This window comes from Scylla paramamosain, chromosome 26 (genome assembly GCF_035594125.1).
Source record: "Scylla paramamosain isolate STU-SP2022 chromosome 26, ASM3559412v1, whole genome shotgun sequence".
Lineage (NCBI taxonomy): Eukaryota > Metazoa > Arthropoda > Malacostraca > Decapoda > Portunidae > Scylla > Scylla paramamosain.
This window is the reverse complement of record NC_087176.1, coordinates 7472501-7495000: the sequence shown is the minus strand read 5'-3', so window position 1 is coordinate 7495000 and position 22500 is coordinate 7472501. Positions and strand designations below refer to the sequence as shown.

The following is a 22500-nucleotide window of genomic DNA, read 5'->3' as shown; positions in this document are numbered from 1 at the left end:
AGTTGTGGTTTGGTTAGGTTAGATTCTGGTTAAGTCAGGTTAGGTTAGGTTAGGTTAGGAAATGTTATGGTTTGCTTCTGTTAGGTTCTGTAGGTACGTTAGTAAGGTTACGTTAGTTGTGGTTAGGTTAGGTTAGACTGTGGTTTAGTTAGGTTAGGTTACGTTAAGTTATGATTTGGTTATGTTAGGTTAGGTTGTGGGAACGTTAGTTAGGTTACGTTAGTTGTGGTTAGATTAGTTTAGAGCTCCAGGGGGGCGCGGCGTGTTGTCGGTAATAAGGTGGAATTCAAGGCGCCTTCTGGAAGCCTCAGCGTGGCCTTGGCTAATTGTTCCGGCCATTGGTGCTGAATTGTGCCTCCAGACCCACGCTGGAACCTTGACCATCCATCCAGCACTGGGGCCCTTCCTGTGTGTGTGTGTGTGTGTGTGTGTGTGTGTGTGTGTGTGTGTGTGTGTGTGTGTGTGTGTGTGTGTGTGTGTGTGTGTGTGTGTGTGTCGCGGCCACGTTGTATTTCCAGGCAAGGCCAACTGGAAACCCGTTTTTTTTTTTTTTTTTTATATATTTATTTATTTTTTTATGCAAGAGTGACACTGGCCAAGGACAACAAAAATAGCGAAAAAAAAAAAAAAGGTCCACTGAGGCGCCAGTTGCTGAAGGAAGGTCAAGAGCATCATCCAAATTGGAGGATAAGTGTCTTAAAACGTCCCTCCTGAAAGAGTTCAAGTCACAGGAAGGAGGAAATACAGAGACAGGCAGGGAGTTGCAGAGTTTACCAGAGGAAGTGATGAATGATTGAGGATGCTGGTGCTGAGTGTAGAGAAACTCGTCTTGTAGTTAAGATTAAACGTTCTCTTTCTTGAGCGCTCCAACGTCTTATCTCAGCCACTTAAGGTTCGTCTAGTAGAAGAAGAAGAAGAAGAAGAAGACGATAACAACAACAATAACAACAACAACAACAACAACATCAACAACGAAGACGAACAACAGCAACAACAACAACAACAACAACAACAACAACAACAACAACAAAAGAAGAAGCGGACAAAGATAAAGAAAGGAGGAGAAGATGGAAGAAAAAAGAAGGGGAGGAAGAAGAGAAAGAGGAGGAGGAGGAGGAGGAGGAGGAGGAGGAAGATAACAAACCAAAGACAGGCTTCACAGTGATCCCAGGGGGAGAGAGAGAGAGAGAGAGAGAGAGAGAGAGAGAGAGAGAGAGAGAGAGAGAGAGAGAGAGAGAGAGAGAGAGAGAGAGAGAGAGAGTAAAGGGAACGGTTGGTCTTTGGTTTAGTTATAAAAGAACTGAGACAGAAAAGTCCATGTGTGTGTGTGTGTGTGTGTGTGTGTGTGTGTGTGTGTGTGTGTGTGTGTGTGTGTGTGTGTGTGTGTGTGTGTGTGTGTTCTCGCATTTCTCCTCCTCTCTCTTCCTGTTCTTCCTTTCCTCTCCTTCTTCCTCCGTCTCTTTTCCTTGTGTTTCTTCATTTCTTCCTCCTCTTCCCTTCTTGATTCTCTTCCTCTTCTTCCTCTTTTTCTTCTTTTTTTCCCTTTTTCCTTCTCGTCCTTTTTTCCCCCTTTTTCCTCCTCCTCCTTCTCCTCCTCCTCCTCCTCCTCCTCCTCCTCCTCCTCCTCCTCCTCTTCCTCCTCCTCCTCCTCCTCCTCCTCCTCCTCCTCCTCCTCCTCCTCCTCCTCCTAACTCTCTACGTAAAACAACAACAACAACAACAACAACAACAACAACAACAACAACAACAACAACTACTACTACTACTACTACTACTACTACTACTACTACTACTACTACTACTACTACTACTACTACTACTACTACTACTACCACCACCACCACCACCACCACCACCACCACCACCACCACTACCGCTACTGTCGCCTTAGTAACGGAACCTGAGGGAAAAGTTGTTTTTTTCCTTTTTTTTTCCTTATCTTCTTTTTTTCTTATTTTTTTGTGTGTCCTCTTCATGAACTTTAAGAGGAGAGGAAGAAGAGAAGGAGAAAGAAGAGAAGGAGGAAGAAGAGGAGGAGGAGGAGGAGGAAGAGGAGAGGAAGAGAAAGAGGGGAGTTGCGAAGAGAAGAAAGGAAATAGAGATGAGAGAGAGAGAGAGAGAGAGAGAGAGAGAGAGAGAGAGAGAGAGAGAGAGAGAGAGAGAGAGAGAGAGTAAATATTCAGAAAGAACGTAAGGAAGGAAGGAAGGAAAGAAGAGGAGGATGATGAAGAGGGAGGAAAGGAAAGACGAGAAGAAGAAAAAAGGGAAGGGAGATAAAGAGAATAATTAACGAAGGAGGGAGAGACGGAAAACATAAAACTGTGAAGAAGGAAAGGAAAAATAAAAAAAGGGGAAGAGGAAGGAAAAATACAGATCAGGAAGAAGGAAAGAAAAGAAGAAGACAAAGAAAACATTGAATGAAACAGAAAAACAAGAAAGACGAAAGGAGAAGAAGAAAGAATAAGATAATGAGGAACAGACAGAATGAAGTAGAAATGGAAGGAGGGAAGAAAGAAAAGAAGAGAGTAAAAACTGGATGAAAGAGAAAAAGAGGGATAGAGAAAAAGGAAAAAGGAAAAAAGGAGAGAGCGAAAAAATGAGGGAGAGATGAAAGGTAACAAAAAATGAAGGAAGAAAGAGAAGAAGAAGAAGAAGAAGAAGAAGAGAATGTTGAATGAGAGATGAAAAGAAAGTAGTAGTAGTTGTAGTTGTTATAGTAGTAGTAGTAGTAGTAGTAGTAGTAGTAGTAGTAGTAGTAGTAGTAGTAGTAGTAGTAGTAGTAGTAGTAGTAGTAATAGAAGAGGAAAGAAGAAAAGAAGAAAAAAACAAAAATATTAAGAAGAAAGGAAGGCAGTAGTAGATGAAGAAAAAGAAGAAAGAAGAAGGAGAAGAAGAAGAAAGAAGAAGAAGTAAAAGAAGAAATAACAAGGAAAATAAAACTAAAAAAGAAAGAAGAAACAAAGGAAATACGAGGAGGAGAAGAGAAAGAGAAAGAGAAAGAGATAGAATGTGAGGCTAGATGAGAAACCATTAAAGAGAGAAATGAAGAAAGAAGAGAAGAGAGGATGATAAAGGAGGAAGAGGTGGAGCAAAGAAAACCCTTAAATGTGAAGGAAGGAAGGAAGGAAGGAAAGAATTAAAAGAAAGAAAGAAAGGAAGAAAATAAAATTAAAGAAAGAAGCGAAGGAAGGAAAGAAGGGAGAAGATAACGAAACAAAGATAGAAAAAGAAAAAAAAGAAAGAAGAAAGCAAGAATGGGAGGCAGGGAAAGAAATGAAAACAGGAAAGAATAAGAGAAAACTGCAATAAAGAATGAAAAAAAGCGAAAGAAAGACACAATAACAAATGAAGGAAAGAAGAAGAAAAGGAAGAAAGAGTGAAAGAAAATAAAAGAGAAAGGAAACGATGAAGAGAATGAAATGAAGGAAGGAGGGAGGGATAGAAGACCAGAAGAAGAAGAAAGACGAAACGAAGGAAGAGGGACAAAATGAAGGAAGGAATCAGAACGAAGGAGAAATGATAAAAGTTGAGAAGGAGAAGGAAGAAATTTGCGTTTTATGACCCAAATGAAGGAAAGTCTTACAGAGAGAGAGAGAGAGAGAGAGAGAGAGAGAGAGAGAGAGAGAGTTCTGATCAAGCAACCGTCTTTAAATTGAGGACAGAAATGTGAAATCTTAGAAACACGTGAAGCTAATTAGTGTGATGGAAATTTAATAATAGTAATAATAATAATGATAATAATAATAATAATAATAATAATAAGAATAAGAAGAAGAAGAAGAAGAAGAAGAAGATGAAGAATGATGATGATAATAATAATAATGATAATGACAACAGCAACACCACCAACAATAAAGAAAGCAATATTAATCTTCTCTTTTCTTCTTTTCTTTGTTAGAGAGAAAAAAAAATATAAAAGAGAAAAAAGTAACATTGAAATCCAAAGCAAAAAAAAAAAAAAACAATCTGAAAAAAAAGAAAAAACGAATATTTTGATACGAATTGAAATTAAAAATATGACACTGGAAAAAAAAAATACATAAAAAAAATATGTTAAAAAGAAAAAAAGACAAGTAGAATCTGGAAAAAAAAAATACTGGAATCCATCACCGCTAGTTTGAAAAGAATGGATACGAGAGAAACACTTTTAAAAAATCTATAGTTAGTGAAAATAAAAAAAAAAAGTTACGTAATGGAATTCAAACGAGAAACAAACAATGGAATGAGACACAAATAAAAAAAAATTATAAATACTGGAAAAGACAAGAAACAAGAAACAACTTCAAAAATAAAACAAACAAACAAACAAACAAACAAACCATACAAGAAAAAATGCAATGAAATTTAAACGAAAGAAAAAAAAACGAAATCAAAGCAAAATGGAACAAATAAGAACGTTTTAATTTAGTCATAAGAAGATAAAATACAACACATACTTCAAAAATTCATAAGAAACAAGAGTAATAAAGAGAGAGAGAAAAAAATTACCTCTTTCGACAAACCTAACCCTTTGACACACACACCACAAATGCATAAATTCACGACTTAAAACTTTTGACACACCCTGTACTTATAAACAGCTACACGTCTGTTTATTGGGAGAAAGATAGAAGGACTGGAGAAGGTAGAGAGAAGAGAAGAGAGGAGAGGAGAAGAAAAAGAAGAGGTTAGGAATGAAGACAGCGAAGGAGAGAGGAAGAGAGAGAAGGTAGAATAGAAAGGAAGGAAGGAAGGAAGGTAAGAAGGTTGAGAAGAGAGAAAAAGAAAAGGAAGGAGAGGAAATATAGATGGAAGAGAAGAAAAGGGGAAGAAGTGCAAGAATAGAGAAAGGGAGAGAAGAAAGAAGGAGAGGAAGGAAGGGTGGATAAGGCGAGAGACTGAGATGAAAGAGAAAAAAGAGGAAAAAAATAAAAAGAGGTGATAAAGAGGAGGAGGAGAAGGAGGAGGAGGAGGAGGAGGAGGAGGAGGAGGAGGAGGAGGAGGAGGAAATGAAGGAAGAGACTTGATAAACGTCAGAAGTAAAAAAAAAGAAAAGAAGGATGAGAGAGAGAGAGAGAGAGAGAGAGAGAGAGAGAGAGAGAGAGAGAGAGAGAGAGAGAGAGAGAGAGAGAGAGAGAGGCCAGTCAACATATTCTGAGTCCCGTGTCAAGTAAATACTCCTTAAGCCCTGACAAGGAGATCAATTGAGAGAGAGAGAGAGAGAGAGAGAGAGAGAGAGAGAGAGAGAGAGAGAGAGAGAGAGAGAGAGAGAGAGAGAGAGAGAGAGAGAGAGAGAGAGTAAACACACCTCTTCCTCTTACACTCCTCGCAATACACACCAGCATCCTAAACCTTCTAAGTGTTTGCTCCTCCTCCTCCTCCTCCTCCTCCTCCTCCTCCTCCTCCTCCTCCTCCTCCTGTCTTTTCGTTCCTCCTTGCTCTTTTCTTCTTTCTTTCTTCTTTTTATCTTTGTTGTTTTCCTTCCCTTCTCTTCTTATTCCTCCTCCTCCTCCTCCTCCTCCTCCTCCTCCTCCTCCTCCTCCTCCTCCTCCTCTGTTGCTTTTTCTTCCCTTCATTTTCTTATCTTTTTTCAGTTCTCCCCTTCTCATTTTTTTCTTAGTCTCTCTCTCTCTCTCTCTCTCTCTCTCTCTCTCTCTCTCTCTCTCTCTCTCTCTCTCTCTCTCTCTCTCTCTCTCTCTCTCTCTCTCTCTCTCTCTCTCTCCCTATTATTCTCCTTTTCCTTCTTCCTCTTTCGTTTTCTCTTTCTCTTACACTTCAACATAATCTTCTCTTCCATTCTTTCTCTCCTTCTCTTCCTCTTTTCTTTCTTCTCTTCCTCTTCTTCTCTCTTTCTTTCTTTCCTTATTTTCTCTCTCAAGTTTATCTCACTTTCCTCGCCTCCTGTACTCTCTCTTTTCTCCTCTTCCTTCTCCTCTCTCCTCCTTTTCTATTTTTCTCCCACTTCTGTCATTATCCTCCTTGTTCGTCAATCAGTCCTCCTCCTCCTCCTCCTCCTCCTCCTCCTCCTCCTCCTCCTCCTCGTCCTTCTTCTTTTTCATCTTCACCTAAGCAGTCACTTATTTCCTCCCCCACTCTCTCTCTCTCTCTCTCTCTCTCTCTCTCTCTCTCTCTCTCTCTCTCTCTCTCTCTCTCTCTCTCTCTCTCTCTCTCTCTCTCTCTCTCTCTCTCTAAGCTTTTATGAGGAGACTTAGAAATGTGTGTGTGTGTGTGTGTGTGTGTGTGTGTGTGTGTGTGTGTGTGTGTGTGTGTGTGTGTGTGTGTGTGTGTGTGTGTGTGTGTGTACTCGCGTGCATTTTTATTTAGTCTTTTTACTCTCCCCCCCATTTCTCTCTCTCTCTCTCTCTCTCTCTCTCTCTCTCTCTCTCTCTCTCTCTCTCTCTCTCTCTCTCTCTCTCTCTCTCTCTCTCTCTCTCAACACAGTTACGCTTACCAGCACAACACGTTACTCTCTTAACGCAATAAGCACAGCCGAAAAGAGAGAGAGAGAGAGAGAGAGAGAGAGAGAGAGAGAGAGAGAGAGAGTTATTTACATGTGGCTTCGTTTAAGAGTTCACGAAGCGGCTTCAGTTGAGTCAGTGAGTCAATATGAGAGAGAGAGAGAGAGAGAGAGAGAGAGAGAGAGAGAGAGAGAGAGAGAGAGAGAGATTATTTTTTCTTCTTGTCTTTCCTAAGCTCTATAGAATATATATATATATATATATATATATATATATATATATATATATATATATATATATATATATATATATATATATTCTCTTTCTCTCTCTCTCTCTCTCTCTCTCTCTCTCTCTCTCTCGTCACGCGTCACCAAAGTTTCCTCTGAGAGACGATCATGAATTTAGAGGACTTTGCAGCCGCTGAGACCTCGCGCACACACACACACACACACACACACACACACACACACACACACACACACACTGGGAATTTCTCTCCTCTTGACCTCACAGTAAATAATAATAATGAGTAAGAAATAATGATAAGAGATAAATTGACGAATACGAAGAAGAGAAGAGGCGATAATTAGTAAAAAACATCAGGTACAAATTAAGAGGGGACCTGATGGCATAGGGGACATAGCAAGGGTGACCTAAACAAAAGCTTCAGGATCAGCAATCAGGGCAGGACAAGAAGTAACGGGTTGAAGCTTCATAAAATTACATAAAAAAGAGATAAGAAGGAATTGGTTTTCAAATAGTGTGGTGGGTGAATGGAATGGGCTCAGAATTCAGGTTGTTAGCGCTGAGTCAGTAGGAAGCTTTAAAAGAGGTCTAGACAAATTTCTGGGAGGATGAGTCGGAATAGCCAGGCACGTTTTCTACAGGGACTCCCACGTATAGGCCTAAGAACATAAGAAAATATGTGAAGCTGCAAGAAGCCATCAGGCCTACACGTGGCAGTCCCTGTAGGAAACATGCCTGCCTGTTTGCATCTGTCATCACAATCTATAAATTTGTCTAATCTTCTTTTAAGCTCACTAATGACACAGCACTAACAACCTGATTACTCTGTTAATTCCATTCATCTTCCACTCTGTTTGAGAAGTAATTCTGTCCTGTCTCTTCCTTAAATCTGACTTTATCAAACCTTATCCCGTTATTTCTTGTTCCGTTTCTAAATTCTTCCTTGTTCCTTTCTACAATAACATCGAGCCAACATAATGTGCTCAAACATGGTACAGGAAACTCCAATTAAGTTAAACAATAGAGTTGTTTGTTTATTTATTTTTGTTTATTTATTTATTTATTTTTTTTTTTTTTGCATCAGGTTTATATTCTATTTCACTTTTGTCACCATTTATTTATTTATTTATTTATTCATTCATTCATTTATTTATTTATTGAATTTTATCGATTTCTTTTCCAACACACCAATTTCATTATTATTATTATTTATTTATTTTGCATACCTATCAGTTTATTTCCCAACACGCCGTCCACGCAAACACACACACACACACACACACACACACACACACACACACACACACACACACACACACACACACACACACACACACACACACACAACTCCAGGCAATCAGTAGTTATTATGGAAGGGGGAAAAGATATACTAGTTTTATTTTTCCTTTTTTTTTTTTTTTCCAATATAACCTCGAAGTGAAGCACCGAAGCAGTGAAGCGTGGCAGTGAAGCGGAGCGAAGCACAATGAAGCGAAATGGAACACGTTCTTCATGGCCACTAATTAATTAACTGCAGGGGAAAAAGTGTATTTGATATTAATGCAGCCATTGAGTGTGTGCGGCGCTGCTGGTGGTGGTGGTGAGGGTGCTGGTGAGGGGGGTGGTGAGGGTGGTGGTGAGGGTGCTGGTGACGTACGGGTAAGGGGTGGTGGTGGTGGAGGTGGTGGTGATAGTAGTGTTATAGTGGTTGTTGGAATAGTAGTAGTAGTAGTAGTAGTAGTAGTAGTAGTAGTAGTAGTAGTAGTAGTGCTGGTGGTAATGGTAGAAACTACTACTACTACTACTACTACTACTACTACTACTACTACTACTACTACTACTACGATAATAATAATAATAATAATGACGATAATAATAATAATAATAATAATAATAATAATAATAATAATAATAATAATAATAGTTGTAAAATATTAACATTAGCACTAGTAATAGCCAGATACTACTACTACTACTACTACTACTATTACTACTACTACTACTACCACCACCACCACCACCACCACCACCACCACCACAGCAGTAACAGAAGCGACAGAGTGAACCAAACACAAACACAGACAAACAAACAAACACCAACACTAGAGCACAACCCTGAATTAACACGTTGATCGTTCCTCGTTTCCTTGACTCGGAATACACGCGGCAGGTCATTGTGGAAAAGTGGACAACACACACACACACACACACACACACACACACACACACACACACACACACACACTAGGCCCCCCCAAAAAAATCCCAAATCAAGCAAGACAAGGGAACCAAAGCAAACACAAATTTTCCTCCCCCCTCCATTAATTCCCTCCCCCACCGCCAATCATTTCACCCCCCCTCCGCCCCCCCCCAAAAAAAAAATGTCAATAATTACATATATGGGAAAAAATTAATTAACGAATCGGCTTTTCCACTTCCATAAAATCGTTAATCGGGGAATCAATACAAAAAAAAAAATAAATAAATAAATGGGAATAAAAATAAATATGTTTGAAAAAAAAAAAGTTGAATTAGATAAATGAATATGATTTTTTTTATTTCAATTTTGAAATCCGAAATAAATATCATCAATAATTGAATCATGTTGGCAGAACAATACTCTCTCTCTCTCTCTCTCTCTCTCTCTCTCTCTCTCTCTCTCTCTCTCTCTCTCTCTCTCTCTCTCTCTCTCTCTCTCTCTCTCTCTCTCTCTCTCTCTCTCCCTCAAAATATCATTATCACGTTATGGCGGGAAAAAGCGAGAGAGAAAGAGAGAGAGAGAGAGAGAGAGAGAGAGAGAGAGAGAGAGAGAGAGAGAGAGAGAGAGAGAGACAGCTAGATAAACAGACAGAAACGACCACAAAAAGACAGACAGACAAACAGACACCCCACACACCTACCCACCTACACACACACACACACACACACACACACACACACACACGACTCTAAAAATATTGAAGCCCAGATAAGCGCCTTAGGATACGTTAGTTAGCGGAGGCAAGTCTCGTAACCTCATTAGGAATATTATAAAAGATTTACCTGGAAATTTGTATCTCGGGGAAAATTGTTAAGCTTTTGAGGAGAATTATAATTGTCATTGTTTATACGTGAAAGTTTGCATCCATATTCTTAAAATGTTTAGAATCCTTATCTCAGGGTCTTTTAACTGGCTGCAGTGGAAGTTATTGGGGGTTTTCAGGGGTGTTTTCATGATTCCAGTGGTAGTTTAATAGGGTCATTGGGAAGTTATTGGGGTTTTCATGATTGCAGTGGTAGTTTAATAGGGTCATTGGGAAGTTATTGGGGTTTTCAAGGGTGTTTTCATGATTCCAGTGGTAGTTTAATAGGGTCATTGGGAAGTTATTGGGGTTTCAAGGGTGTTTTCATGATTCCAGTCTTAGTTACAGGGTCAGGTGGAAGTTATTGAGGTGTTCAAGGGATCACTTCACCTGGAGAATGTCAAGAGCCACGAACAAGAGATAACATTATGGCGTTTTATCTTAACCCTTTCATCGCTGTTCCGCACATCTATTCGTAATTACTAACCACTCTGCGATATCTTTTCTCGTTCCATGGCCAACTCCAAATATTGTATTAGCTAGAAATTGCAACATCTATTCTTTTTATCGCCTTTTTTTTTTTTTTTTTTTGTAGATATGTATAGATATTGTATAGACATTGTTTTAAGTGCTGAAAATTAAGGTACATATTCGTAAAGGCTGAACGCAAAGCTGCACACATCTGGTATACTGTGAATATCGTATACATAAGGAGGCCCTTGTTGTACAGCGCGATCTTTATTGTACGAGTACCTGAGATAATTGTGTGATTTGCTTCATATTGTCACGAGTGAATTGAAGAAGTTGCCAAAAGTGTAAAAAATCGTGTAATGTTTTAATGATTTAGAATATAACTATGATTATTTTATAACTTAGATGCTGTAAAATTTGTATGATATGTCCCTAGTTATACATTATGATCTCAGTTGTATAATATAGCAAAAAATAAACAAATAAATAAAATAAAATAATAATAATAGTAGTAATAATAATAATAATAATAATAATAATAATAATAATAATAATAATAATATGAAAACGAAAAAAAGAACTAATCTATCAAAGAAAAAAGTCAGATAGAAGAAATTAAAAGTTTAAGAATATCTGAACCGGAATATATGACTGAAAATAAATAAATAAATAAATAAATAAAATAATGAAATACAAGAAAAATGTTACAGGAATACTCTACGTCATTTTCAAGCCAGTGGAGGGAGAGAGTGAGACTTTATCAATGAGAGAATGTTACCGCCTCAAGACTGGTGAGGAGAGACTGACTGACGCGTCCTCCCCCCACCACGCCTCGATCCGCACTGACTGTCTCCGCCTCTCCCTCACCTTGCTTCTCACCTGTCCTCTTCCCCTTCCGTAACTTGCTACCTTCCTCTCTTCCTTTTCTTCCCTTCTTTTTTCCTATATTTTTTCCCTTCTTTTCCTTAGCTGTGCTCTTTCTTTCCCCTTTCTTCCTGTTCCCTTTCTTTCTCTTCTCTTTCTATGTTCTCTTTTCTTCTCTGTTCTCTTTCCCTCCTCTCCTTTCTCTTCTTTCTCTTCCTTGCCTTCTCTTTCCTTCTCTTTCGTTCTCTTCCTTTCCTCTTCTTTATTTTTCATTACATTCCCTTCTCTTCACTTCCCTTCCCTTCTCTTCTCTTCGTTTCTATTTTCCTGTCCTCTTTTTCCTTCCTTCCTCTTCCCCTCACCTTCTCTCCCTCCCCCTTTCCTTCCCCTTCCTTTAGAGTGCTGGTGTTATTACCAAACTGTTAATTGAGAACAAGAACCATTTTTTGAAACTCGCTCTGGAGAAATGAAAGATGAAAGACGAGGATGAGAAAAAAAAAGATGAAAGTATAAAGAGAGGAGGCGAGGGAATGAAATGAGTGAATGATGAATGAAATAAAGCGAGTTACATAATTCTCTTTTTTTTCTATCATTTACTTATTTATTTGTTTATTTATTTGTTTATTTTTTGCTGGGAATAAAGTTACACGTTTTTTTTTCTTTCCTTCTGGCGGAGGATGAAATTAGAGACGAAAGCAAATGAAAGATAAAAGATGAAAAGGCAAAGAAATTAAATGAACGAATGGTGGAGTGAATAAAGCAAGTTAGATTCTATTTTTTTTTTTCCTTTTTTTTTTTTTTTTTGCTGGGAATAAGTAAAAATCGAGAAATAAGAGGAAAAGGTGAAAGATAAAGATGAGGAGGCGAGGAAATGAAATAAACGAATGATAAATGAGAAGAAAAAGGAAATATTGATGAAGGGAAGAGAAGAGAAGGGTAATTAAAATGAAGGGAAGAGAAGGAAAGGGAAATGAGGGAAAGAGGAGAAAGAATAGGAAAACATGAAGGGAAGCAAGGAAGGGAAGAGAAATTAAGTGAAGTGAAGGGAAGAGAAGGAAAACAAATCATAATGAAAGGAAATAGGAAGTAGAGGAAGAGAAGAAGAGAAACACCAATCATAATAAAAGGAAGAGGAAGAGAGAAAGGAAAAAAGTGAAGTGAAAAAAGGGGAAAGAGGAAGAGTAGAAGAAAACACCAGTTATAGAAAGGAAAAAAATAATAGGAAGAGAGAGGAAAGAAAGGGAAGTGAAGGGAAAAACAGGCAGAAAATTATGTAAAAAAGGGAAGAGAAGAGGAGGAAAGAAAATAATGTAGAAGGAAAGAGAAGAGGACATCGTGGAGTGAAGAGAAGTGAAGGGAAGTGAGGGGAAGTAAGAGGAGGTGAGGGGAAGGAAGGGGAAGGGAGGGGAAGCAAGGTGTGGAGTGTGTCTTGAACAATGCACGCCAGACAGCTGATCACTAACCTGTATGCAAGATTAATTAGTGTGTGTGTGTGTGTGTGTGTGTGTGTGTGTGTGTGTGTGTGTGTGTGTGTGTGTGTGTGTGTTATTCATTTTCGTGTTTCCTGTTCGTCTGTAATTTTGTGAGAAGGAGGCGGAGGAGGAGGAGGAGGAGGAAGAGGAGGAAGGAAAAAAATATATATACGTACAATAATAAGAACAGAAAATATATAAATAGGAGAAGGAAGAAGAAGAAAAAGAAAAAGAAGAACAAAGAAAGATTAAGAAAAAGAAAAGAGAGATAAGGAAATTAGCAGTTTAGATTCTCTCTCTCTCTCTCTCTCTCTCTCTCTCTCTCTCTCTCTCTCTCTCTCTCTCTCTCTCTCTCTCTCTCTCTCTCTGTCTGTCTGTCTTCGCGTTGCGCTGACCAATCACGTGCGCTTCCTCGCCATGTCGTGCGCTGATTGGCTGGCCGGTTGGGAAATGAGCGCGCTTGTTTCTTCTTCTTCTTCTTCTTCTTCTTTTTCTTCTTCTTCTTCTTCTTCCTTACTTCTTTTCTTCTTCTTCTTCTTTTTCTTCTTCTTTTCTGTTTTATTTATTTTCTTTATTTTTTTTTGTTTTATTCTTATATCATATTTTTTTTAGTTTTTTACATTTGTTTGTTTTCTTGTTTGCTTTTTTTATTTTTTGTTTAGTTCGTTGTTTATTTATTTGTATATTTTTTTATTTTGTTCTGTTTTGTTTTTTTGTTTTTTGTTTACTTTTTTTTATTTAGCGTGTTTCAATATTTTTGTGTATTTTTTCTATTTTTTTTTCCTTTTTTTTTGTTTATTTTCTTTTATTTATTTATTTTATTTATTTTTTTTTGCTTTTCCTCTTCATTTTGATAAGTAAAGAAAGGAAACAAGAAAACAATAACAAGGATAATGAAATGAACGAGTTATTACACTGAAGATGCAACACTGAACAACAATAAAGATAAAAATAATAATAATAACAAAGAGAGAGAGAGAGAGAGAGAGAGAGAGAGAGAGAGAGAGAGAGAGAAATTTAACCTCTTCTTCCCTATGTATGTATTTTGGTTCCAGCACAGAGAAACGTGGCGGAGCGAGGCGGGGCGAGGCGGGTTGTTCAACGTACTCTTTCTATCTAATTCGTATTCTTAAACCTCTCACCGTCTTGCCTCGACAGCTCCCAACAGGCTGTAGTGGAAGTTATTGTGGTTTTCAAGGGTGTTTGTGCAATTCTAGTGACGGTTTCATGATTCGAGTGTTTGTTTAACGAGTTGTTATCGAAGTTATTGGGGTTTTCAAGGGTGTTTTCATGATTCGAGTGGTAGTTTAACGGGTTCTAAGGGAAGTTATTGGGGTTTTCAAGGGTGTTTTCATGATTCGAGTGTTTGTTTAACGGGTTGTAATGGAAGTTATTGGGGTTTTCAAGGGTGTTTTCATGATTCCAGTGGTAGTTTAACGCCCTCTAGTGAAAGTTCTTGTGGCTTTCAAAGATGTGTTGATGATTCTAAGGACTGTTTAACAGGTTCTATAGGGGAAGTTATTGGGGGTTTTCGAGGGTGTTTTCATGATTATGCGTAGTTTAACAGCATGTACTGCGATTTTCAAGTTTGTTTTTTTGATTGCCAGATTGACAGATTAACAAGGTTTCTATATTATTCTACTGGACGTTATTTGGACTTCCAAGTGTGTGGTGATAATTTAGCAAAGAAGTTTCCACGATAGAAGTAACAGACGAGAGATATGCACACTCACTAGCAAAAAAATCCTGAGGAACTGACTAACCATCCCTATGTCACTAGAGAACAGTCCCGGTGGAGCGACACGGGTCTTTACAGGCGTTTCCAAGGTTCTAGTGACAGATTAACAAGATTTCTACATTATTAGCAGGGTAAGCACTCTTGAGAACCCGGCTAGTCGTCTCTGTGGCCTTTGAAAACAGACGTGATGTGAGAGCAAAGCGTTTCAATAAGTTAATGACACGTGTTTTTAATGGTGTTTTTATGGTTACAGTGACAGGTTAACAAAATTCCTACCTGCAATCGTGGAGAGAGAGAGAGAGAGAGAGAGAGAGAGAGAGAGAGAGAGAGAGAGAGAGAGAGAGAGAGAGAGAGAGAGAGAGAGAGAGAGAGAGAGAGAGAGAGAGAGAGAGAGAGAGAGAGAGAGAGAGAGAGAGAGAGCAAAGCGTTTCAATATACAGATTTATAATAAGTTAATAAGTGACACGTGATTTTAATGGTGTTTTTATGGTGGTAGTGACAGGTTAACAAAATTCCTACCTGTAGTCTTGGAGAGAGAGAGAGAGAGAGAGAGAGAGAGAGAGAGAGAGAGAGAGAGAGAGAGAGAGAGAGAGAGAGAGAGAGAGAGAGAGAGAGAGAGAGAGAGAGAGAGCAAAGCGTTTTAGAATGTGGATCAGGCGTATACAGTAACCAATATTAACATTATCATCGTTATCATCATCATCATCATCATCAGCAGCAGCAGCAGCAGCAGCAGCAGCAGCAGCAGCAGCAGCACTAGTAGTAGTAGTAGTAGTAGTAGTAGGGGAAATAGACACGGGGAAAGTTACTGTGTCCGTGTGTCCGTGTGTGTGTGTGTGTGTGTGTGTGTGTGTGTGTGTGTGTGTATGTGTGTGTGTGTGTGTGTGTTTGGAACCTGTTGAATGTTGAAGTGGAGCGGGAAGAAGGAAGGAAGGAAGGAAGGAGGAGGAGGAGGAGAGTACAAGTTTACAAGAAGAGAGGGAGACTGATTGACAACGAGAAGGAAGATGATAAGAGGAGGAGGAGGAGGAGGAGGAGGAGGAGGAGGAGGAGGAGACCATGAGTACATACATGTAGATGAAGAAGAAGGGAGGACGAAGTGACAAGTAGGCGGAGAAAGACGTGTAGGAGGAGGAGGAGGAGGAGGTGGAGGAGGAGGAGGATAGAGGGCAGAGAAGGAGGAGGAGGAGGAGGAGGAGGAGGAAAACGAAAACCAGAAGAGGAGATGGAGGAGAAATATCACGACGAGGAGGAGGAGGATAAGGGGCAGAGAAGGAGGAGGAGGAGGAGGAGGAGGAAGAAGACGAAAACCAGAAGAGGAGATGAAGAAGAAAAACACGAGGAGGAGGAGGAGGAAGACGGCGAGGAGGAGAAGGAGGAATAAAAAGGAATACAAAGGAAAGCCAAACAGCAGGAGGAGGAGGAGGAGGAGGACAAGAACGAGAAGAGAAGGAAGAAGAGAAAAAAGACGAGGACAAGAAGAAGAACACTTACAAAGGAATACAAAAGAATACAAAGGAAAGCCAAACAGCAACAAGAAGAGGAGGAAGAGGAACAGAAAAAATAAAAACAAGAAGAAGACGGGGAAGACGAAGAAAGAGATAAAGAGAAAAGAAGAAGAAGAACGATAAGAACGAAGACTGAAAAAAAAAATAATAAACAGCGTCACTCTTACCTCTCACTCTCACCTCTTACCGTGACTTTCCCTGCAGTTTTAGTGACGGAGAGAGAGAGAGAGAGAGAGAGAGAGAGAGAGAGAGAGAGAGAGAGAGAGAGAGAGAGAGAGAGAGAGAGAGCGCCAGTGTGTGTGTGTGTGTATGTGTGTATTGGCTCCAGTGTGTTTCAGGCAGCTGTCGGAACGGAGAAGGAGAGGAAGAGGGGAGGGAGAGAGAAGGCATATGATACTTAAGTTTAAATTAATTGGCATTCACTAATTATGGCACTCTCTGTCTCTTGGCCACGTGGTGAGGCGGGGAATGGCGGAGAGAGCTGGGGGAGAGGCTGAGAGAGGCGGGGAGAGGCAGGGAGAGGCGGGGAGAGGGTGAGGGTGAGTGTGACGGGGCAGACAGTCTGGTGTGCAGTGCCCCGCTCCCAACACACGTGGGTACGCTGCCCCGCACACTCACCCGTGCCGCACTCGCTTAGCCACGTGGTCCTGCCCTGGTTACACACACACACACACACACACACACACACACACACACACACACACGCACACACACACTGAAGTCATCACTGCCTCGCCTCGCTCATCACTTCCCTCAAGTTCAAAACATTATTTCAGTAACACTCACCACCACCACCACCACCACCACCACCACTAGCAGCAGAGTCCAGTCCAAACATTACATCACCACCATAACACTAAGCACTGGGACTCACATAGGTGCCTCAAGTGTCGTAGCGAGAGTGCCAGTGGGAGTGTCAGGAGTGCCGCACACCACACACTGCCACTGCCCGCCTCCCGCCGCTTCCCTCGCGCGCTGACAGTCTCCGTCCCGCGTCGCCCGTCTTGCTGTGGTCGGCGCGGCGTCCTCTCAACACGGCGCACGGGGATACACTGGCTGCCCCGCGCGAGAGAGACACTGCTGCTCCTGGCTGACTCTCCCCAGCCTCTCCCCAGCCTCTGCCAGCCTCTCCCCAGGTTACCCCAGCATCCCAAACTCCCTATTCCATCTCCCTATTCCTCTTCAGCCTCTCTTTTCTCCCTATTCACACTCCCAGCCTCTCCCCAACTTAACCTTGATTTCCAGACTCCTTATTTCCTCTCTCCCAATTCCTCTTCAGGCTCTCTCTTCTCCATATTTACATCCCCAGCCTCTTCCAGCATCCCAAACCCTCTATTCCCTCTCTCTATCTCTCTCGCAGCCTCTCCCAACACTCCCCTATTTCCTGTTTCCTCTTCAGTGACCCTCCCCTCTCCCCAGCTTCTCCCCATTCCCTCCCTGTGACCTTGCCCTCTCCCCAGCCTCTCTCCCCTCTTCCTATTTCTTCAATGTGACCCTCAATATGTCTTATCTCCCCACCCTCCCTCTCACTCTCTCTCCCCTCTTCCCAACTCTCTCACTCTCCCCTCTCCCCAACCCTCTCCCTATCTCCCTATTCCCTCTCTGTGATCACCACTTATGTGCTCACTGACACACACACACACACACACACACACACACACACACACACACACACACACACACACACACACACACACACACACACACACACATTGAGATGCACACACACACACGCGCGAGCGCGCGCGCACATACGCACGCACGCACACGGTACAGTGACTAATGTCTTCTGATGTCTTCATGATGATCTGAGAGAGAGAGAGAGAGAGAGAGAGAGAGAGAGAGAGAGAGAGAGAGAGAGAGAGAGAGAGAGAGAGAGAGAGAGAGAGTAACCCGAGTCATGTCATCCATCAGCCCTTGGGTCATCTCCTCCTCCTCCTCCTCCTCCTCCTCCTCCTCCTCCTCCTCCTCCTCCTCCTCCTCCTCCTCCTCCCCCTGCAACACGCCTTGGAGGATGAAAAGGAAGAACGAAGAAAAGAAAGAAGAGGAGGAAAGGAGGAGGAGGAGAAGGAGGAGGAGAAAGAGGTGGAGGAGGAGGAGGAGGAGAGGAAGTAAGAAAATGAGGAGAGAATGACTTGTAATGAGGAAAATATTTATACTCTACATGGTTAATTTTGTATTATTCATGTGAGGAGGAGGAGGAGGAGAAGGAGGAGGAGAAGGAGGAGGAAGAGAAGGAGGAGGAGGAAGAGAAGAAGAAGAAGAAGAAAAGGTAGAAGAGAAGAATAAAATGTAGAAGGGAAGGAGTAGTAAGATGATGATGATGATGATGATGATGATGATGATGATGATGGAAAAGAAGAAGTAGAGAAGGAGGAGATAAAAGAGAAGAGGAAGATGGAAAGAAGACAAGAAGATGGAGGCTCCTACAATTTTAAAGGAGGAGGAAAAAGAGGAGGAGGAGGAGGAGGAGGAGGAAAAAGAACAATATATTTCTTTTTTCTCAATTTTAAGTGAAATCGATTTTTTTTTTCAACTGTCAAATTGTTTCCTTTTCTTTCTTTTTCTTTTCTTTGTTTTTTTTTATTCGTTCGTTTATTCGTTCGTTCTTTTCTTTCTCTCCTTTTATCTTCCTTACTTTTTTCTTTCTCATTTTCCTTCTCCTTGTTTGTCTCTCCATTTCTTTATTTCTCTTAATTTCTTTATTCCTCTGTTCATTTATTTATTCTCTCTTCATTTCTCTATTTCTCTTCATTTTTTTTATTTTCTCCATATTTGTTATTATTTCTCTGTTCATTTCTCTATTTCTCTTCATTTCTTTATTTCTCTTCATTTCTTTATTTTTCTCTGTTCATTTCTTTATTTCTCTTCATTTCTTTATTTTTCTCCATTTCTTTATTTCTTTTATTTCTTTATTTATTCTTTATTTGTTTCTTTCTTTCATTTCTTCCTTTTTTTTCGTGCCAGAGTGAAAACTTGGTGTAGATTCAGTTCAGTCTTATATAATTTCAAGTGTAGTAAACCGAATGCCTTAAAAAATCGTGTAAACTGAATCTCTTGTATTATTTCCTCAGCAAGTCTTAATAATTTGTTCTTCCTTTGTGATCACCACCACCACCACCACCACCACCACCACTACCACTACCTTCCTGGCTAAATATACTCAATTTTTTTCACATTTTTTTATATTATTTTATATAGATTATTTTATTGTGTTTTTGTTTTTGTTCATCTCTCTTTTGTGTGACTGATTCCATTCTCTCTCTCTCTCTCTCTCTCTCTCTCTCTCTCTCTCTCTCTCTCTCTCTCTCTCTCTCTCTCTCTCTCTCTCTCTCTCTCTCTCTCTCTCTCTCTCTCTCTCTCTCTCTCTCTCTCTCTCATAAAGAAAATAAAAACAGCATAATTTTGGCTTTCATCTATTTATTTACTTATTTATTTTGTTTATTTTGTTTTATTTGTTTTATTTTTGATGTCCGTGTGTGTGTATATGTCTGTGTGTGTGTGTGTGTGTGTGTGTGTGTGTGTGTGTGTGTGTGTGTGTGTGTGTGTGTGTGTGTGTGTGTGTGTGTGTGTGTGTGTGTGTGTTTAACGTTTATTTTTTATCGTTTTATCCTTTTTTTCTTTTTTTCTTTTTTTCTTTTCCTCTTTCTCGTCTTCCTTTTCCTCTGTACAGTCTCTTCCTCCTCCTCCTCCTCCTCCTCTTCCTCGTTTCCTTCTTTCTCTTCTTCCTCCTCGTCTTCTTCTTCGTCGTCATCTTCCTTCTCCTTTATTTTGTCTCAGTTCTCCTCCTCCTCCTCCTCCTCCTCCTCCTCCTCCTCCTCCTCCTCCTCCTCCTCCTCCTCCTCCTATTTTTTCATCACTTCATCCACTCAATCCTCTTAACATTTTTCCCTATCACTTTTATTTCATCTATTTATTCATTCACTTTTTCAACACCCAACCGAAGGCGGCAGCGGCGGCGGTGGCGCTGGTGGTGGTGGTGGTGGTGGTTCGTATGCTTATCGTGAAGCGGCTCGAAGCGGTCTCGGGAAGCGGTTTCGGAGCCTCGGCGAAGCTCAGAGCGCGAAGGAAACAAAGGGGGAAGGGTTTAAGAAGAAGCAGATTTGGGATTTGAGAGGGAAAAAACCGTAAGGAAAGGAAAGAAAAGGGAAAAGGAAAGGAATTTACGTGGATCATAGAGAGAGAGAGAGAGAGAGAGAGAGAGAGAGAGAGAGAGAGAGAGAGAGAGAGAGAGAGAGAGAGAGAAAAGACTACAGAAATAGATAAATAAAAGAAAGAAAGGAAGAAAGGAGAAACAAAAACGAAGGAAGGAATAGAACAAAAATAATTTACTGAGAAACGAATGTGAAAATAGAAAAGAATGAAAGGAAAAAGGGAAATGGACAAAAAGCAAGAAAGAAAACGAATTCAAGAGAAAGGTGAAAGACCAAAATAAAATGAAATAAAACGAAAAACAGGAAGAAAAGCGAAAAAGTAAGACGAAAGGAGAGAAAAGAATAAAGAAATGAATAAGAGGGATAAAAGGAACAAAGTAATGTAAAGAAGACAAAAGACAAGACTAAAGAATAAATAAATAGAGAGAGAGAGAGAGAGAGAGAGAGAGAGAGAGAGAGAGAGAGAGAGAATGGTGATAGTAATGACTAAATTAAATATAATGGTAATAATATTGATGATAATGATAATAATAATAATAATAATAAGAAGAAGAAGAAGAAGGAGAAGAAGAAGAAGAAGAAGAATAGTGATAATGATAGTAATAAGAAAAGATGATAGTAATTAAAAAGAAAGAAGGAAAGAAAGACGAAGAAGAAGAAGAAGAAAAAGAAAAAGAATTGAAAACAAAAATCAAACTCAAAATGAAAGCAAAAATAAAACCAAAATAAAACAAAGTAATTAAAAAAACGAAAAAAAAAACAAAGAAGGAAAAGAAAAGAATAAGAAAAAGAAAAGAAAGCAACAATAAGAGATAGATTGGAAGGAAAGTTTTCACCGATGACAAACTGCGTCGCAAAAATTTATGTCTTTGCTTTATTACTACAATTTATAGACTTTTTTCCTCCACCGTATCACCCACCGGCGGGAAAAGCGAGAGGAAGTTCGGTTCTCCTTTGGTTCGGTTCGGATAATTCGGTTCCGGTTCGGTTGCTTTCGGATGGGTTCGGTTTTTGTTCGGTTGGGTTCGGTTAACTTCGATTTTTCTTCGGTTCGGTTCGGATTGTGCGGTTTTTGTTTGGTTAGTCGGCTTTTCCTCGCTTCCGGTTTAGTTTACTTCGGATAATACGGTTTTCGTTCGCATGGGTTCGGTTTTCTTCGGTTGGGTTCGGTGGTATTCGGTTAGTTCGTTTTTTTGCTTGATTTCGGATTAGTTTAATTCGAATAATTCAGTTTTTCGTTAGTTCTGCTTCGGTTTGGTTGGGATAATTCAGTTTTGGTTCTGTAGAGAGAGAGAGAGAGAGAGAGAGAGAGAGAGAGAGAGAGAGAGAGAGAGAGAGAGAGAGAGAGAGAGAGAGAGGAAATGAGGAAGAGAAGGAAAGGCATTTAACTGGACAGGTCTAAGAGGGAGAGAAGAAGAAGAAGAAGAAGGAGGAAGAGGAGGAGGAGGAGGAGGAGAAGTAGAAGAAGAAGAGGAAGAAGAAGAAGAAGAAGAAGAAGAAGAGGAAGAAGAAGAAAAAGAAGAAGGAGAAGAAGAAGGAGAAGAAGAAGGAAACAGAACAAAATTGGCGATGTAGGAATGAGAGAGAGAGAGAGAGAGAGAGAGAGAGAGAGAGAGAGAGAGAGAGAGAGAGAGAGAGAGAGAGAGAGAGAGAGAGAGAGAGAGAGGAAACGATGGACTAGATAAAGAGGGAAAGGAAGGAGGAAGGAAGGAAGGAAGGAAGAAAAAAGGAGGCAGAAAAGATAGAGAGAAAGGAGAGGAATGGAGAGAAAATTGAGAGGAGGAAAGGAGGAGAGGAAGAGAATGGAGGAAAAAAGGGAATAAATTGAGGGGAAGAAGAGAATAAAGAGGAGGAAGCAAAAACAGGGAGGAAATTGGAGAGAGAGAGAGAGAGAGAGAGAGAGAGAGAGAGAGAGAGAGAGAGAGAGAGAGAGAGAGAGAGAGAGAGAGAGAGAGAGAGAGAGAGAGAGAGAGAGAGAGAGAGAGAGAGAGAGAATGTTGCTTCCACACACACACACACACACAAGCTGCCACTCTCTCTCTCTCTCTCTCTCTCTCTCTCTCTCTCTCTCTCTCTCTCTCTCTCTCTCTCTCTCTCTCTCTCTCTCTCTCTCTCTCTTGAAATGAAGAGTTAATTGCTCGAAACTCAGACAAGCAAAAGGAGAGAGTGAGAGGGAAAGAGAGAGTGAGTGGGAAAGAGAGAGGGAGAGGGAGAGGGGAGGAGGAGAGTGAGAAAGAAGTAGTAATAGAGAAAAAAACAGGGAAAACAGGAGATGGAAGGAAAGGAAGGAGGTGAAGAAGAAGAAGAGGAGGACGAGGAGGAGGAAGAGGAGGAGAGGAAAGAAAGTGAGATTATGAAGGGATAAATGAATATAATGAAAAAGACTGAATGACAGAAGAAGAGGAAGAAGAGTAGGGGGAAGAGAAGGAAGAGGAAAGAAGAAGGGGGAAGAGAAGAATGTAGAGAAGGAATGAAGAAAGTAATAAATCATGATAATTAAGAGATATGGAGGATGTAGAAAAAGAAAGACGAAAGTGGATGGAAG

General features: G+C 40.3%; 1 protein-coding gene across 7 annotated transcripts in view; it reads right to left on the bottom strand.

Annotated features, from left to right (window-relative positions):
* The window catches only part of LOC135113672 (uncharacterized), a 128708-nt gene that overhangs the window by 62206 nt on the left and 44002 nt on the right, over window positions 1-22500 (bottom strand). Inside the window, exon 1 of one of the 7 annotated variants that reach the window (XM_064029128.1) lies at window positions 16676-17158. The exons of the other annotated variants lie outside the window; for them this stretch is intronic. The gene's annotated coding sequence lies outside the window, so the exon portion shown is untranslated. Of the gene's footprint in view, window positions 1-16675; window positions 17159-22500 lie in introns of those variants that run through there. 7 annotated transcript variants of the gene reach the window in all.